Below are 12,754 nucleotides of genomic sequence, written 5' to 3'. Positions count from 1 at the left end.
CACACCTAGAGAGTGCTGCTTCACCAATCCACTAGGCATTTGTTAAGCTGTAGTATCTCAGAATAAGCCTGTCAATCTATAAATCCAAATCTTTGCAATATTAACTTATGTTTCATATTACAAAAGAATGTAATATGAATAAATGTGTATGCAGGCATGGTCCAGAGTCGGGCTGGGTGTTGCAAGCTTTCTCTGGGGAGCTGTCACTTAAGAATGGCTGAGTGCAATCCAATCACGCTTGCTTTCCACCACTAAGTATGGTGGTTCATGCTTGTAATCTCACCCTTTGGGAGACATAGGTGGGAGGATTGCCTTGTGCATGAAGCAAGCCAGATTGGGCTACATCCTGAGTTCTAGGCCAGTCTGAACTACAGTGAGAACCTGTCTCAAAAAAAATTTTTTTTTCTTTGCTTACCAGTGGCTGATAACATTTTAGAACATATTCAGGGGAGAGGATACAGAGACAAGTGACCCCAGAGAATAAGCATGGATTTTGTAGATAGGCCACATGGGTTTGGAATCCCCAGTTTGCTTTGATCTCACCCTTTCCTATGACCTTAAATTGGGCAGGAGGGCCGCAGGAGACCTGGGTTCCATCTGGAGCCTCATTGGCATGAGCAACCCGTAATGACTTCTTCAGAATCTGCATATTTGATAAATGTGTCACTTGCTATCACTGTCATTTTTACTTTCATGCAGTTCAGCAGGAGCTTAGCACTGAGGAGCCCTTGAATGTGAAGCTTATGGAGTAATTAAGCCCCTTCCTTGGGGACTCCAGACCTGACGACGGCCGGTGCATAGAGATGAGCAACTCAACTGTATATTGGTCTCCCTCTTGCCAGAGAAATATGAAATTCTACAAAATTCATCAAGGACTTGTGCTGTATTTCAATGAGCCGTGTGTGTTTTGTATATTGTGTAATTAATCTGGAAAGCTCCTCGTCTCATAAACTCAGGAACAGGCCCATTTTCTATTTAATTTCTTTTAATTAGCTATTCCCAAGAAAGCACTGAATATCTGCAAGATGTGACACCTGCCCACCTGGTGGAATGGTCAGTAATGCTAAACAGATGATGTTCTTGCACTTAACCCAAATGCCCAGACCCACCCTGTGGCCTCCCAGACAAGAATTTCAGTGAGATATTACCTGAAGTGTTATCCTCACCAAATCCTGGAGCTCTGACAGATGAGGTGACTAACCAAGGTCACAGGGAGGTTTTCTCTTTGCAAAGACATGTCACTGAAGTCCTGGTCTCCTCGGTTAAATACTTCTGCATTTAAATCTCAGGTTGATGGTGGGTGTCTAGCTGGGTGACATCAACAGTGTACATCTCTCTGTCAGTCTCTCAGTTCACCTTGAACTCACTACTGTAGGAAATGCTACCCCACTTTTGATAACCTACACTGATCTGGCCACCAGGGCCTATTTTTTCCCCCTATCTTCCACATCTGTCTCTGTGCCACAGAATAGAAAAATGATGGAAATTAAGACTTTTTGGAAGCAACCTCAATTGAGACTAGGGTTGGTGGAAAAGGACCCAGGTCTTCAATTGGCTAACTCTGAGCTACAAACTCTGCACTGGTCCTAAGAGTTGCCTTGCAGGATTAAGCTCTGGCTACCAACTTGCTTGACAATCAACAACAATCAACATTTTGTTCATTATCTGCCCTTCCTCATCTCAGGTTTACATTTCCCCTACAGAGTGATTCTTGAGAACGTGTGAAGCCTTGAATTTGGATCCTCATCCAAGATCTGGTTCTGGGAAACCCAAACTAGGACAGTGATATATATATTTTTAATTCTTGTCTAGTTTCTTCATCTGTTAAAAGAGAGTATGTGTAGGAAATCATCTCACGGGTTGGCAGGGAAATGAGAAGAAAATACTACTCATGAAGGGCATTACAGTTCTATTCATATTGTTACAATATATAGTAGTGAAATACAATCTAAATACACAACAAGAAAAGGATGAGTAAATAAATTAGGATTTATCTCTATGAAAGACTATTTCACCTTGAATAAAAACTTGTATTTCCAAAGCCTGTTTTCAAATGGTATTTCCATGACATGAAGAAATGAGCTTAGAAGTTACATTATGCAGTCTAACCAGGGAGCACAGAAGAATGACATGTAAATGTGAAAACACAAAATTAATTAGCCTTGTTAAAAACATAAAAATACATAAAAATTATTTATCTCTTGATAGTGGCAAGTTATATATGCTTTTTATCTGATTCTCAAATTTCAAAGTTTTTTTAAACTTATTAATGAAAAAGGAAATGTTACTTAGAGAAATTTATTTTAAATTTTCAACTACAATTTTTTTCCCAAAAGGAAGAGTTTATACGAGGTTCATGGTTATGGAGGGTTAGAATCTTCAATGGAATGGAGGTAGCAGACAGTAGGTGACTAACCCAGCAGGTAAGAGCTCACATCCCTGAACGCCAACAGGAAGCTGAGCAAGTGCACTCAAAATGGACTCTTAATTTATATTTAAATAGTGTGCCCTCTTAATTTTGTCACCTATAATCAAAATACAAAAATTTAACATTAGGTTAGTGTTCAAGATTTTCAAATAATTTTATCTCCTTCACACTAACCCTTTGAAATCTAATGTGTACTTACAGCACATCTCAATTAAGATACTACTTTTTTCGTTTTTTTTATTTTTTATTTTTTATTCTTCTCTCCTATATTACATCCTGACCACAGTTTCCTCTCGTCTCTTCCCCCAACCCAGACCCAGAAAGACAAACATAGTTTGTACTCACTTATAATTGAACATTAGCTGTAAAGTAAGAGACAATCATGCTACAGTCCACAGACCCAGAGAGGCTAAGTAACAAGGAGGGCTTAAGGGAGGTTGCAAGCGGAAAGGGAAATAGAATAGACTTTGTGGGTGAACTGTCAGTAGGTGGGGTTGGGAACAGGAGGGATCAGGTGGTGGGGGTGGTGGAGGAATGAGGGTTTGGGGAGTTAGGGGGTGCAGAGAAAAGTACTGGGAGAATCAACTGGAATTGGGTAGCGTTTTGGGAGTGAGGTAAAAACCTAGTGAGATGGAAACTCCAAGCAATCTACAAGAGCAACTCTAGCAACAGCTCCTAACAGCGCAGCACACGGAGCCTCAAGCAGCCATCTTCTGTAGCCAGACAAGGCCTCAAGGCCAGGGGGTTAGGACACAAACCCAGCCACAGAACCTTCAACAGAGAGTTTGTCCTGCAAGCAGAGAGTTCAGGGACCAGAGCCTAACAGAACTGTCATCGAAGAGACCAGAGAGACTTCATCCAGCAGCTGACGGGAGCAGAAACAGAATGCCACAGCCAACTATTAGGTAGAGATCAGAAAGTCCTTCGGGGAAGAAGGAAGAAGGATGAAAGTAACCAGAGAGGTCAGGGGCGCGTCATGAGAACTTACTAAAGAATGCGTTAGAGCGTACACACTGAGCAAGGCTTAAGGTGTGTAGAGTCCCACAGAATCAACTGACTGGGACGCACGGTGGCTGGCAGAGGTCAACCACAAACTTTTTAGATGATGGGTAAACACAAAATGCACCCCCAAATCTCAAGCGCTGTGTTTTTAATTTCCTTATTTCCTGATCAAAGGCTCTTTGTTGTTAGGAGGGAGGTTAAGCTTCCTGAAAAAGATCAGTGCTGTCAGCAAGGCAATGCATCGCAGAGGCCTAAGGAGAGCCTAAGTCTGAGTTATTTTGAGTCCTACCTACTTGGTTCCCGGTCCTTCTGGGCTCTCCCCTTTCTGACTCCACTCACAGACTATTTTTCTCCACAGTGTCACTTCTCCTGCTCTTCTGGGTCCTATTCGTGATATTGATTCCAAGCTGGAGCACCGAATGTGCCAACTTTTCAACGGGTCCAGTATTGATGGTTCCTTTGACCCAGCTGTAGATTAATTTCTCCTGAGAACTATTTGACTTACCTGCTCCTACTCCAAATTGATTACACTAGGTGAAAACTCATACGCACGCAACCCCCATGCATCACCTCCCCATTTATAGACCTACTTCGTTCTTAACACTATAAAGCAGAAAGCCTATCTATCCATCCATATGCCTGTCCATTCGTATCTGTCCACCTGCCCGTCCATTCTTTTTTCACTAAGTAAATATTTACACTCTGAAGGGCTGTGCTTGATTTGTGGGGTCCACTGTTGACTCAGTCACTAACCCTATAAACTTCCCAGCCATGGGATAACAAAAGCAAGAAACTCAAGCTTACTGACCCTGCTGTTCCCAAGAATAGCAGACTCTCCCCACATTTCAGTCGGCCTGACGTCAGCACATCATCACGGACAGATCCGTGTCCTTGCCCAGTACCGCTGACCTAATGAATCACCATTTACAGCTGAGATCAGCTTTGCAGAGAAAGGGTCTGTACTAAGGAGGTGCCCTCAAGTGTAAGGAACATTTTTCTCTATTGTTTCCAAGAACGTCCCTAAAGGGTCTTAGAGACCCCTTTCTCCTGAGTGGTAATTAGCTCAGCGCTACACACTTTGCTGGATCCCATCCCTGCTCTTCTGTTTCCTGATAATATTCGACAAACAAATTGCTTGCCCCAGATTCTTGCCTTACTGTCTAGATTTTGGGAGGAGGAGGGGAACTTATTAAGATACTATGATAAACATCACTAAGGAACATATGAATGCAATTCATAGTATAATAAAAAAAAAAGAGAGAGAGACAATACCATTGTATGTAGACAGATTCCTCGTTACCCATGAGGGAACACAGCTTCTAAGTGTGTGTCAAGGTGTGGATTTGGATGATCCCTATAGAAATACTCAGAGCCGTGAGACATGTTGCATACTGGGAACTTTATCCATATCATTTAGTTTACTCTTTGCCACCTTCTGCTGACACAGGCATTAATCAATACCATTATGTAAATATGGGAATCAAGGTCCATTCAGATAGCTCAAGCCCGCGAGATGACAGAAAGAACTCTCAAGTAGGTCTGTCAGTGTCTATACCCTTGTGTTCACATCTCTGTGTGAATCCATTACAACTCAGGGTCGCAGTCTCCAACTTCTTGGCAAGCAGTTTCCAATACATACCACTGACATCGTGATGCGCTAGCTTGCTGGGTCTAAAGCAGCCACTGCTCATCTGTACACAAAAAATCTGCACACAGTACACGAGTCTTCTACTCTTTATTTCCTGACACTTTAGATTCAGGTACTGTTTTATTTATCCCGACAGGTCACGTGTGCCCCATGGTGCCCATAACAGGGTGATGTTAATTAGGTCTGTGGCATTGCTCCTCTCATATGCAGAGTTTGCCAGGTCAGCGGCTGGTCTCCTCCAGAGGTGTCTGGTTCAGCATCGAGAGTCAGAGGACAGAAAGAATCAATTCCTAAGCTGAAGACTGAGGCTGAGGGGATTTTTCTTAAAGCTACAGAAAAGCTAGGAACAGATTGGAATTAGATTCCAGATTGTTTTCCTTCTAGTTCAGCTCTTTTTTGTGGTGCTGTGGGTGAATCCTAGGAACCACTAGTGTGAGCCTGGTCTCTAATGCTGAGCTTTCCCCTCGTCCTAAGTTGAGTCTCTTTCTAATAGTTTATTCCTGGGTTCCTCGTGTCCCTGCTTGCTGTACAGCATGGACACACACCAGTGCCTGGTTCTAGTAGGAACTCAGAGAACAACAGTTATTCCCCCTCTTATGTTTACCTTTTTCCAAAATTCCCTAAGCCTGTGTTTCAGGAAAAGCAATCTTCCCTAATTCAGTTCTGTAGTGAGGAAACCAAGGCTCAGAGGGGAGACGGTAGGAGCTAAATCCGGTTTAAATTCATGCTCCTGGGTTAGCTAGGACACACACACTGAACTTTGTAGAGTTCCTGCCCACATACGTGCCTTTTAATGAAGCTGAAGACTCAGACCCCCAGGAGCTGTTCCATGGGCCAGAACAGCAAAGTACTTATTTCACAGTTGTGCACGCTTTGCACAGTGCTAGCGTTGTCTGGAGCAGGCTTTGGATGAGTGCTTCTAAAACTGGGCAAAATGAATGATCTCGGATTATCGACCCCTTTGGTGGTACCTATCATATTCCCTGGGTTTGGGTTTGTTTTTGTTTTCGGAGGGAGGTGTTTTGGTTGTTGGTTGGTTTTGCCTTTGAACTTCCTTTTTAATCAACTGACATAGTTTATTTCTTCCAGAATGCAACTAGTCCAATTACAAATGGCACACGGACAGCTGTTGCCACCAGGATGAACAAGAACACCTGTTTAACTCTGTCTGAGGAATTTTATGGACGCCCATCAGTGGGGCCCAGGGAAACAGCACAGCATTAGAGAAACGTATAAGAGACTATTTCTGTTTTACTCAGCCCCATACCCTGATCACACAGGAAGAAGCTCTGAGAAGATGGAAATCTTGGCTCTGCTCCGCTACCAATTAGGGGAAAAAGAGATGGTGATGTAGACCATAGTACACACACACACACACACACACACACACACACACACACACACACACACACACCTTTTTCTTTTTTATTAAATATTTATTTTTTTACATATACATTTATATTATTACACATATATACAATAAACTATCTACAGCAAGAACCATGAAACAATCAGGAATTATATAAATGTTGCATTCTTAGTGTTTTGGCTATTTGTATTTTCCCACCTTGAAGAAAACATCTTTCCTATCTTGGTGCATCTAAAATTCTGAATGTAAATCAGTATCTATAATATCTCTTCATTATGAATTTAAAACAGCTATCTAGACCTAAAAACATCTTAACCCCTAAACAACTAAGCTTCATTGTAAAATTAAACTATCTGGTCTTCAACCCCATCACAGACTTGAGAAGGAATAAAATTGATTACCAAGGACAGGGAGTGCAGGTTAGTAACTTCCCAAATGAGAAGATGACAGAGACAGTTTGCTACCTGAGTAGTCAGTCACCCCTAAACTCTTTATAACATTGGAGCATCATCTTCAGTCTTCTGGCCAAGTATATTTGTGAGGCAGGAACTATTGAGGACTTGCTTATCCTGACTTGGCAGAGGTTGACTCTGCCTGCATCCAAGCTTGCCCTTTTTTAGGTAGAATTCTGTCTGTGGTAGAAATGAGGACATGCTGCCCAGTGGCTTGTTTGCCACATTTGAAGCCATCTCCATAAGGAGGTTCTCTGATGCTCATCATCCTCTTTGAGGTAGGCTGGGGTTGCCAGGAGTTAACCTGTATTATTGTCAGTAAATATTTAAAATACTAAAACCCTTTTTAAATGCCATAGGAACCCAGGATCCCCATCCACACCGAGCTGGGAACACACCCTGCTCCACACAGTGCAGGGTCCTTCCTCCCTATAAACATCTTAGTAACTCTTCTTTGTAACCAAAAACATCCTAAACCATATCCTGAAATTAAGGGACATGGGTAGATCCAGCCAAAACTGGCTTGGGGTATATACACAATAAAGCAAACTATGTCCTCTGAGTAAACTTTTGAAAAAAAAAAACTCTATTTACCCTCTTATGACTAGCACTAAAACAGCGCATCATGGGAAAGGATATGAGAAATGAATAAAGACTTATATAACCTAAACCTGTCAATCAAAACCAGAAGGCCATCCCTACCCTGCCCCTAGCAAGAGAAGGCCATCCCTACCCTGCCCCTAGCAACAGACTCCTCCTAAGGAAAGCCCAGGCTATTAACCAGGAGCTCTTGGGATCTCACTTTTTGCAGTATCACTAACCAGAACTTTTGTTCTGCTTCTGAATAAAACCCTTTCCTGCTTTTTAAAAGTATCTGTGTGCTTCTTTAATTCTTTGAACAAGTTTCCAAGAACCTGGGAATACCCAGTCAAGACAGTAACCAGTGGCAACAGTAGAATTGGGAAATGGGGCCCTTGGTGAGTCCACTCCCCACCCCCCCACACTCCAGGGACTGGGCCAGCCAAGATCAGCCTCCCCTGACATTGGGAAGGAGGAAAGATGGCCCTGACATCCTGCTGGGCGCAGTCTCAAGGAGGCTTGGGCAGAGGAGGTGATCCATTAATATGGATGATATGTCAAGAAAGCAGACAGAATTTCAAACAGGAACTTAACCCAGGACCTCTGACTATAGGTTATACAAAACTGTGCTTAGAATCAATAATGATCCATCACCTCATACTCAGTAATGAAGTTACACAAAATCACAAATGCACAGACCCATGCATTTTACACACAAGCACGAAGGAGCTGATGATATAAATGCATGAGCAAGGCAAATTCCCTGGCACATCCACAGCACACATGGAACCTGCAGAGGTCACCATTCGCCTCTCCTGGAGTTCCATGGGCACTCTCAAAATCCAGCAGTTTCCAATGTGGGCCTGCAGGCTAGGTTTCTTTCATTTTTCCCCTAGAATTTGAGGTTTGCTTTCACTTGGGAACTTTTGGAGGAAAAAAGGGTGTTGCATCTCAGAAAACAAACAAACAGGCACCTCGAGATTAATAATAGCCAAATGAGATAAAACAAAACTAAATAAGTCTGAGTAGGACAAAACAGACAGAAGAGAAGAAGCCAAAGAACAGGCACAAAAGCAGTAGCCATAATATACACACAAAGAGCCAGTAAGGTATGAAAAATAAAAAATGCCCTGAGAAGACTTTACAAGGACCTCCAAGGGTGCCATTGAGTTTGTTTTGTGCTAGCCATTGTAACTGAGACTCCCTTGGGGAAAACTAAGCTTCCATTTGCAAATGCCTTTTAGAGGGAGCTTCCAGCTTAGGGATGGGAGTTCGTGTGTAACCATCTTTCTCCTCCCAGCACTAGGACCCCATCAGGCACACACCAGTGGAGACCCTGTGTGTGCTGCCAGAGTCTCTGTGAATTCAGAGGCCTCAGTCCTGTTGTGGGTAGAGGGGCTTGTTTCCTTGGTGTCCGCTACCCTCTCTGGCTCTGACGATTTTTCTGCTGCCTCTTGCACAGAGTCCTCTGAGCCCTGAGGGGTTTGATAGAGACCTCCCATGTAGGACTGAGTGTTCCCAAGTCTCTCACGCAATGTCTGGCTGAAGGTCTCTGTGTTTGTTCCCATGTGCTGCAGGAAGAAGCTTTTCTGCTGATGCTCATTTATTTATTTATTTTATTTATTCATATTACATCTCAATTGTTATCCCATCCCTTGTATCCTCCCATTCCTCCCTCCCTCCCTCCCTCTCATTTTCCCCTTACTCCCCTCCCCTATGACTGTGACTGAGGGGGACTTCTTCCCCCTGTATATGCTCATAGGGTATCAAGTCTCTTCTTGGTAGCCTGCTATCCTTCCTCTGAGTGCCACCATCAGAATGGCTAAGATCAAGCGACACCACATGCTGGCAAGGATGTGGAGAAAGAGGAACACTCCTTCATTGCTGGTGGGAATGCAAACTAGTACAGCCACTTTGGAAAGCTATCTGGTGCTATCTCAGGAAACTGGGAATAGGGCTTCCTCAAGACCCAGCTATTCCACTCCTTGGAATATACCCAGAAGATGCTCCAGCACACAACAAGAACATTTGCTCAGCCATGTTCATAGCAGCCTTATTCATAATAGCCAGAACATGGAAATAGCCTAAGTGTCCCTGATGCTCAATTTTTATCTTCTCCCTCCTCATCTTCCTCCTTTTCATCCCTCCTAATCATCATTCTCCTCACCCTGTGACTTGGTTTGCTTTCTATTGTTGTGATAAACACCGTGACCAAAAGCATGGGGAAGAAAGAGTTTGTTTCATCTCACATGTTACAGTGAAGCAGGGCAGGAACTCAAGAGGAGCTGAAGCAGAGGCCATGGAGGAATGCTGCTTACTGGTGTGCTCCCCATGGCCTGCTCAGTCTGCACCTCCTACTGTTAGAGGTCTTCTTCAGTCTGCCTACCTGTCATGTCATTGCTTACCTGCTACTGCGGCGTGACCCTGCCCAGGGCCATACAAAAAGACAAACCCTCCATGTGGTCTCTCTCTCTCTCTCTCTCTCTCTCTCTCTCCCTCTCGCCTCTCTTTCTCTTTCTCTCTCTCCTGTACCCCTTCCCCACTTCCTTCTCTCCCCATGCTCATTTAATAAACTCCTCTACAACATAATATCTGGTATCTTATACCTTATATCTTACTTATTAATCATAACATTGGTAAAACTTCCAATAAGCTGGGCTCTCATGTCAATCATTGATCAAGAAAATGCCCCCACAGACTGGCCTACAGGCCAGTGTGATCAACTGACAAATACCTTAACCAGCACATCCTCATCTTCATCTTCCTCCTTTCCCTTCCTCTTCTTCCCCATCCACTTCGATCTCATCGACATCCTCATTGCCAGCAAGAACCAGTGAATGGCTCCACACTCTCTGGCCTTGTGTTAGACGTAAGGCACCAGGGATGGTCAGAACTGTGGCCTGCTTCACTTCTAACAGCCCTAACCCAAGCACAACGCAAGGCTGAGTTGGGAAACAGAGCTGCTATACAGATAGCCATTGCAAAGGTGCTAGGTGAAATGTTTGCACAATGCTGTCTAGAAGCTCAGTAGAGGGGCTATCTATAAAGATCAGGGGAGACTTCCTGACTTGTGGGAGGAAAAGTGGTGATCAGTGGAGCAGGGAAGAACCAGAAGGTACCTGGAAACCACAGATGCCGCATGAACTTCATTGAATGTCTTAAAGGCAAGAAACTTGGGGCTAAAAGCAAAGTGTGGATACAGCAGCAACTTTCCTGAGGTCTCAGAAGAAGCGGGTGAGGTGGGTAGAGGATAGTATTCAAAATACTATGCTCTCCCTTTTGTCTTTTCATTTGATCCTCACCACACTCCTGACTGAGAACCATGTCCTCATATCAAAGAATAAACCCGAAATCAGCTGAAGCACCAGGAAAACACCACGTGTCATGTCACACAGCCAGCAACATCAGCGCTGAAAGCAGATCCCATTCTCCTAATGTTTACATCTTTAAATCTGTTTGGTTTCCTAATTTGAATAGTTGGGGTTTGCTCTGGGGAGCCGCTTGGGGTAGAAGAGGAAGTCTTCAGGATATTTAGTGGGGAAAACTCACAGTGCTGTGTCTGCTTTATAGAATAAGTGAAAGGGGGCAGCTACAAAGGACTACACCTCCCCACACTCCCCCGTTCTGTCTCTTGGGCACCACAGACATTCCTCTCATTGCTACAGCTCCAGGGTGGCACCAATTCTCCTGGTAAGACAGTCTTTTCACAGCTGCCGTTTCAAAGGAAGAGACTTGGGCACAGAGGACATCCAGCTGCAAAGGAGAATGCCTGAAGCCAGGCTCAAGGGAATAAGGCAAAAATGAGGTCATGCACAGAAACGAAAATGAGCCAGTGAGCTCCCCGAGGCTGAGGCTTTTTATAACCAGCATTAAATATTTATTGTACTGTCAGTCTTGGGATTGTATACAAAAGGATGGAGGAGAAAAGTGGAAAGAACATGAACGCCAGAGTCTGATGGCATCCAGACGCCTCTCTGCAAGCTGTGTGATTTGAGACAGATTACTTAGCCTTTCTACGATCCTCTTTCCTTATCAGGGAAATAGAGAGCACAGCAGCAATCTCACAGGGCGATTGCACAGATTGTGGATGATCACACGGGGGCCGGGCGGCATCCAGTTAGGGTTGAGACGAGGCAGAGGCAGCACGGGTGGCAGCAGTGGAAGGCATTGGACCAGCAGAAGAGCAACAGTAACTGTAGGAGTCTCTTTAACCTTCAAGGGAAGCGGTGCAATGAGCTGCAGAAGACAGGCAGTTTGGCACCATATAACTCGGTAGCCTGCGCTGGTTCAGACTTTGGGAACTTGACCCCGAGTGGTATATTTTAGACATATTTAAGCCCAGCACAATCTAGTGAAAACTCTTCTCATGATAGTTAACTCAATCCCACATGCACAACAAAGCATAGCTAAATCTCTTTGAGGAACAAAGTAAGCTAAATACAGATCAGATGTGACTACATCGAAACACTTTGCAAAGTACACGTGACATCCTCTATAAAGATAGGTTCTATAAATTGGCTGAGAAAAAGGGTCTGGTAGAGGGGTTCTGTGCCAGAAAGTTTCCAGCCTCACAGACTGCAAAAACGTCCCTAGGCTAGAAAGCATGTCTGCTCTAGCCTTCTGGGAAGAAAATGTTTTTGTATTCCTTCCCTTGAAGGAACAACCCTAAATGCTTAAGATGCTAGGTTCTCTCAGTGCCTGTCTGTGAGCCCAGAGGCCTCAACGCCTCCTGTAAATAATGACAGTAGTCATGGACCTGGCCTTGTGGTGGCTGACAATCTGCAGTAAAGATCAGCAGGAGTGCAGATGCAGCAGCATTAGCATTAGAAATAGTATTGCTGGCATCGTTAGCATCAGAGTTATGCTCCATCATAATATGGCTCCATCAGTAAAGTACCTGTCGCACAAGCATGGCGACCTGAGTTCATATCCACCCCCCAACCCCCCACGCCCTCTCTCCCAGACCCATGTAAAAGTCAGGTGCAATGTGTCTATGGCCCCAGTGTTGTTGAAGTAAAGACAAGAAGAATCCCGACTCATTGACCAGCTAGCCTCAATGTATCAGAGAGAGCTCTAGGTTCAGTGAGAGACCCCGTCTTAGAAAATAATGTGTAGTCTAAGAAGATACCTCCACATGTGAGAGCATATATATACATGTGCACCCAGCACACATACCTAACATGCACATATACAAAGAAGTATATACAAAAATACATAGACACACACACACACACACACACACACACACACACAGAGAGAGAGAGAGAGAGAGAGAG

This window comes from Acomys minous (genome assembly GCF_964271855.1).
Source record: "Acomys minous genome assembly, chromosome: 6".
Lineage (NCBI taxonomy): Eukaryota > Metazoa > Chordata > Mammalia > Rodentia > Muridae > Acomys > Acomys minous.
This window is presented reverse-complemented; position numbering follows the sequence as displayed.